Raw genomic sequence first — 6,597 nt, 5'->3', positions numbered from 1 at the left:
CTGTCGTCGTCTTTCATTAGCGATACAAGCTTTACAGTGCGCAAAAATGCCAATGAGCACCCGTTTTACAAGGCGGAAAAAGTGTGGGAATGTGAAGAAAGAAAGAAAGAAAGAAAGAAAGAAAGAAAGAAAGAAAGAAAGAAAGAAAGAAAGAAAGAAAGAAAGGAAGGAAGCAAGGACGAAAGAAAGAAAGAAGGAAACAAAGGAAATGAAATAAAGATGGAAAGAAATAAAGGAAGAAAATTGGTGGTGCATCAATCCTTTAGAGATGACTGGTGATTCTAATGCTATTAGCAACTTAGATATGGTTCGTGTGCAATCGTTGATATGTTTTACGAACGGGTAATATGAAAGGCGGCACATACCGAATGACACACATCCCTAGTGGCTGAAGTTGGCATCAAGTATGTTTATTGAGGAGCGGAGCATCATCATCATCAGCAGCAGCAGCATGGTTACACCCACTGCAGGGCAAAGGCCTCTCCCATACTTCTCCAACAACCCCGGTCATGTACTAATTGTGGCCATGCCGTCCCTGCAGAGCGGAGCATACCCGGTGGCAAATGCTCTGGGGGCCAAATTAGCAACAAAGCCTGGTTCCTTGAATATCGGAAGATGCACAGTGGCACTGACCCAGTGCCACATGTCTGCGTCAGAGAGGTTCATTGAAGACCACCACATACCCAGTTAGGTACCCAACGAGCCAAACTGGCGTGAAAGAGGTTCATTGTAGAGAAGCTCGTACCCAGTTGCCCATACACAGTTATCCAAGTTTGTCTGCCGATTGATTTTGAAGCGGGATCCGCCAGCACAGCAGCCCAGTGATCTGCACATTTGACCACGTACCACCTAGGCGATCCAAGTTGGCGGGAAAAAGGTCAGGTATACAGACATACATACACAGAGCCATGCTGCAAACTGGAATAACTTCCTAAATAATGCTAAAAGCATTAAAAGAAAGGAGGAAGAAAGAGCTTCGGGAATCTCAAGCGCGTAACGAGAAAAAGAAAACGATAACAAAGGATGGTATATCAGAGAAATTAACGAATAAACTGTCAAATTATCGGACCTCGAAGCGCCATGGAGACAAGGAAAACAAGCACAGAATGATGAAAACCTGCGATGCAAAACACGGGAGCACGAACAGCTACGCAACTAACGCAGGTCAAGCGTGGATTGACGACCCGTCCAGGAGGGTCTTTATCTCGGTACATATTTCCTGCTTTCTCTTTCCGCTGTTTTGCTGCGTTATTATTCTAGATTTCTATACGTGCGCTTCTTCGAGCTCGGGAGTGCTAAACTCCCTGGGGCGTGGGCTCAAATTTTGTTAGCGATGCCGGTTTCGCGACGCATTATAAGAGAGAGAGAGAGAAGAAAGAAAACTCGGCCTCATCTTTCTTTGTTGCCGAGGAGCGTGGGGAGTTTTTGTTAAATAGGCAATGCATGCATAGCTGGCAGGATGCTTTCTGAGCGACCACTGCGGAGTTTTCACAGGCTTTCGCGATAACCGATGCGCACGGATGCCTCGAACTCACCCGATATACAGGCACACGCGCTTACGACACACACGCAGGCATAACGTAGCGCACGCAGCAATTTACACTCGCAGGTACTTTGAACGCCATAGCGTTAAGGTCCCGGTGTCGTGGGAAATGCGGCGTCAGCGTCAACAGTATTATGAGAGAAAAATCGTTCTTAATCAGGCACACCGCACCACCCAGGCCCACCGCGTAGCGCAGAGGCGTTACTGGACTAATAGAATTTTCCAAAGTAAAATGCGTCAGAAAAATCGTAAAGTGCGACTTACACATACCCCACAGACGTGATAGAGTCGGATTGTAATTTGGATATACGAAAAAACATAATTCTGCTGCGCGCTAACTCAAACACAAACCCCTTTTCCAGCGTGTCTCTACCATTGGCAGAGCCGCGCGCCCGGTTTCCTGCAACGCCATCCAGATGGCGCTCACCTCCGCGCATGCGCGGCCCACGCAAGAGGCCGCGTTTCTACCAGAAAGCTCGCCTTAATGAATTGCATTTGCCGCCAGCGTTTTCCGGTAAAAATGACGGTTACATAAACTGCAGTTGCCGGGAAGCCTGAGAAGCAGTCAGGGATTTTTGAATGCTGTCGCGTTGCACTCCTAAAGGCGGAGCTTAAGCGTCCTCCACTTTTCTTCTTTTGCCTACTTGGGCCTCCTGTGAGCCGCATACCTTTTTTTCGCAATCTTTTCTTTTTTAACCAGATAAAAAATACCTACATATCAAACTATAAGCTTCTGCAGTTTTAGCGTGCAAAACTCCTTCGGCATCATTTGCTGCCCAGTCGTGATAACGCACTGATGTGGCTGCGGGACTTTGGCATTCTGGGGATGAGCCAGAGGTCGCAGGCTCGAGTCCCTGCCCCAACGGCTGTATATAAATGGGATATAGATTCAAAAGCTTTGCGATTTAGACTTAGGCCACATGTTATACAAAACTAGCCCGGAGATCCTCACTATACGATGTCTCTCACAGCTCTCACGGGTGTTCAATAGCATAAATCGAATAAGATCACCGTGGCAATATTTGTGCGTGTGTTCCGAAAACCTACAACAGGCATCTGGTCTAAGAAAATCCCTCTGAATCATTATCTTATCTTAACCTCTTGTATCCTGATCTTATCGTACTTCAACCTTCTTACAGATCGTTTAGGAGGCAAAGTTTCGTTGCCCAAGAAATAAGCCTATACATACAACTGTGAAACGCGAGCTGAAATGCCTTCTCCGACCATTGCTTCGACGTGCGTAGAAAGTAAGAAAAAAAAGAAGAAAGAAATAACCTGCGCGTTGAAGCAAGAGAGAAAGTGGGCAACGTTTGGAGGGGGAACTATGGAGGTTTGGAGGGGGGCTATGCGTTGCGATGTGCTTTTTCTCTGGGTCTCTTTCACTCCTTTTAGGTGAGGTATTGCAGCATGAGAGGTAAGCCTCTTCACACTATTCGCGGAACGTGATCTAAAAAGCGTTTTCTAACCGTTACCTCAATTACCTCTACACGGACGTCGAAAGGAAGACGTAAAGAGAGAGTGCTCTGCAATATGCAGCCAGAAAAGGATTCCACGGGGCGTGGCTGCGAGGGAGAACAACGACGGGAGCGTCGGAAAAACACCATCAGAGGCTCCTCGCCATTCTCCAGATACGCGTGGCTGGGCACGACCTTGGCCTTGACTTGCAAGCGAGGCACCAACTGCCGGCTGGGCCGCATCTGCCCTTCAGCGGGGGGTCCCCATGGTATCTCGCCCAAACATTGCGGCGCCCATCCGCAACTGGCTTCCATGACGAGCAAGCTGCAGAGACGGAATAGGCACTCTTACGCAACACACGCTGTTCAAGCCTGGTGATGCTGGCGACGTGCTAAGCTGTCTGCCTCCTGCTCTGGAGCACGAAGAACACGTTACTTGCTCGTTTATTTCTCTTTATCTTTCCAGTTGAGAAACTTCGACAAAGAAAAGTAAAGAAACAAAGTAGCAGAAAGCGAAAGCTCGCGTGAGGCAAGCAGAAGATATTGCCACGATGACAACGGGGCACACAGCATAAGGCGCCGAGGAGGAAGCAGAACAGCTTGCTTGCTTCCCTTCGAGACTGGCTCGTACCATTATGGGCGATCGGCCAAGAATCGGGTGATTTGGGAAAAATGGCTATATTAGTCTTAATGGAAGCGCTATTCAGAAATTTTGAATAGCTTAAAAGAATAAATTCAGATAAAATTTAGGAACAGCTCCGACATAGCCGCACGTCTGTCTTCCTCGTCTTCGTCTTTCCGAAGCACCCGCGGCTTGCTACGACAGCTGAAGCGCCAGTCGTCTTGCAACACCGAACACTAAATAAAGAGTCAGTTGGAGGCAAATCCAAACTGGCACGTATCCCAATTTGCACATCCTCAATCAAATATATCTTACGGCATACCCTCCTCATTGCCCATGGTGCTCAGCTAAAGCCACCCTATATCATATCACGTGGGCATGTCAGGCAATCGCTGCCGTAGCCCCCATACAACACCCTACAGCGGAGCGATGGGAGGAGCTACCGGCCAGCCAGAGCCTGGAAGATCGTAGCACATTACGCATAATTCGACAGGAACCGTGTCAAAAGCGGACGTTTTCAGTGACCCTAAGGCAGCTCTGCATTGTTTACTTTCCGCCTTACGATGTGAACCCTAGGAACAACGTGCTACAAATCCGTAGGCACCTTCATTGCCTCATCGAGTAGCGACACGACGTCACATTTCAGTGGCTCCCTAGCCACTGTGGCGTAATTGGTAAAGAAGAGGCCGATGAAGCTGCTTGGTTTGCTCATGAAGACGGCATGCAGGAGCCAATCCTGCTGTCAAGAACACATGCAGCAGCGCAACTTCGAGTGCTTGCATATGATGCCTCACAATTGTTGTAGAACCCACTTATAGTTTCCAGCATACACGTCTACATCTACTGGACCCCTGTCTGGAACTTCAGCCTCCACCTGGACTATCCAGGCCCGAGACAAAGGTACTTTACCAATTGTGGCTTGGCGTCGCATTTACGAAGTCGTTTGCCTTCTGCATCGGATGGGAGGATAGTGCTGCGTGTGACCACTGCGGCGACGAGGAAACTATCGAACACGTTTTTTGTCATTGGCCCCGATACAACGCACACAGGCAAGTCACTCGCCACCGTGCTGGCGTGTCGTGACGACCGGCCGCTTTAGGAGTACACAGTCCTGGAACGCCGACCTGTACAGTCGTCACACCAGAAGACAGTGAAGGCACTCGATATTTTTACGTTTGAGTGGCCTATCGGAGATACTGTAACTCTCGTCGGCGTTCACGACCTTCCCTACATTTTCCCCCGTTAGTTTGCCTTTTCTCCCCGTTGTTCTTTCCGTCTTTCATTTTCCCTTACCCTTCCTCCTGTGCAGGGTAGCAAACCAGAATCTCGTCCGGTTAACCTCCCTGCCTTTCCCATGCCGTTGATTTCTCTCAAGGAATTTCGGTCTTATTCGTTCGTTTACCCAACGAAAAATCGAGAGATTTAGTGACCTTCATCGTGGGGCATACTCCGCGACACTAACAAAAACGAACGAACAAACAAACGAAAAAAGGAAGAAAAAGGAACTCAGAAGAGAAAGCAAATGGGGTGTTTCCCCACAAGTGCGAAGAACTGCCACCGGCAGCTGGCGCAACATGGGCAGCTGCTGCATGTGATCGAAAGGATGAGGATGGTGCTAACTGCATACGTGTGCGTCATAGTCTTGCAAAGACATGTCGGAAATTGCTTCGCCCGAGCGTCTCCCTTTAAAGTGCCGGCATAAAGGCGCTGCGGCGATCGATCAAACACAGCATGAGCAGTTATAACGCCGTACCAAGAACGATCCAGGCGATTATGCGTAGCAGAGGCAGGACGGTACCACTATCCACCAAGCTCAACCCGTACTTACCCCGCACACGTAATGCATCGAGTATTGGTTTAGCTTCGCATAACCTGCTAAACGTCACCCCTCACTGATTAGGTAGGTGTTAGGAAAGTTCGAGGCCAAACCACTCCCTCCTGCAAATCCAGCTTGTCTGCGGGAAGAATGAAGTCCTTCGGGCTAGCGCACGGAGCAAGTTTATACAGGTTGTTCAACTATCATGCACCTACATTTAGAGATATACAAATGCGACGTAGCTGGACAGAACCAAGGTAAGTTAGCTTGCCGTCGCTCCGATTACGGTTAGTAATTCTGCCTAATTACATATCTAGTCTTTATTAATAATTCAACTTCTCAATTATTATACTTCGATGAAAAGTGTTAATGTCAAAATTGTGGAACAACATGAAAAAACTGCCGATACAGCTTTCTGTTGCTCAATACGTGCTATACGAAAATGTTTTACTAGCATGAGAGAAGCGCGCGCCAGTGCACGCGAAATTGCAGCGCGACTGGCCGCTCGAGCCACTTTGCGTGCATTCGTGGGCTTCTTTCGCGTTCAATCGTCGATCTCAAGTGCCGCCTTTTCTTAGTACCCAGAAAGCACTCTATCACATAAGGATATTCTTGACAATGCAAACATAGGTTATATGACGGCTGGCGCTTAACGAAAGGTTCCAAGTTTATTTCGCGCTGCTTGCTCCAAGAATGGAATGCCCAGGTCCAGCTCACCACGCAGCAAACTATCCCTTCTCTCCTGCCCATATTTATCTCTCTGTGTATTTGTATATATGTATGTTATGAAATCAAGCAATAACAACCGGCGGTGAGCGCACACGCGTTTCAAAAAAAAAAATAAGATACTGTCAATCACGCCTGGCAGGACACCGTTGCCGTCCGGTCACGGATCGGAACACGCAGGGTGGGCTACACCGCGACGGCCTTTGGAAAGCGCGACGCGGCCGTTTGTGAGCCGTATGAGCAGCCGAAAGAAACCGCCTCGCGGTGTGAGCGGTGACCGTGAACGACAGATTGGAAGTTGTCGGTGTTCAACCTTCTTGTCGCGTGTGGCGTCCCTGGATACGGAGGAGGAGGAGACGCAACGCGAAGCGAGTACGGGACCGAAACCGGGTGACCGGATCCGTCGGTGCGTGGAACCAACACGTGACGTCCTCGC

The 6,597-nt window shown here is 48.8% G+C and overlaps 1 protein-coding gene across 1 annotated transcript in view; it reads right to left on the bottom strand.

The window, feature by feature from the left end:
* Positions 1–2,901: 2,901 nt before the first annotated feature.
* Positions 2,902–6,597, bottom strand: part of LOC135911600 (cytochrome P450 3A29-like) — a 204,782-nt gene continuing 201,086 nt past the window's right edge. The window contains exon 6 of the transcript XR_011514589.1: positions 2,902–3,322. The gene's annotated coding sequence lies outside the window, so the exon portion shown is untranslated. The remainder of the gene's footprint in view (positions 3,323–6,597) is intronic.

This window comes from Dermacentor albipictus, chromosome 5 (assembly GCF_038994185.2).
Source record: "Dermacentor albipictus isolate Rhodes 1998 colony chromosome 5, USDA_Dalb.pri_finalv2, whole genome shotgun sequence".
Lineage (NCBI taxonomy): Eukaryota > Metazoa > Arthropoda > Arachnida > Ixodida > Ixodidae > Dermacentor > Dermacentor albipictus.
Note: the sequence above shows the minus strand (reverse complement) of the source record. Positions and strands in the feature narration are given on the sequence as shown.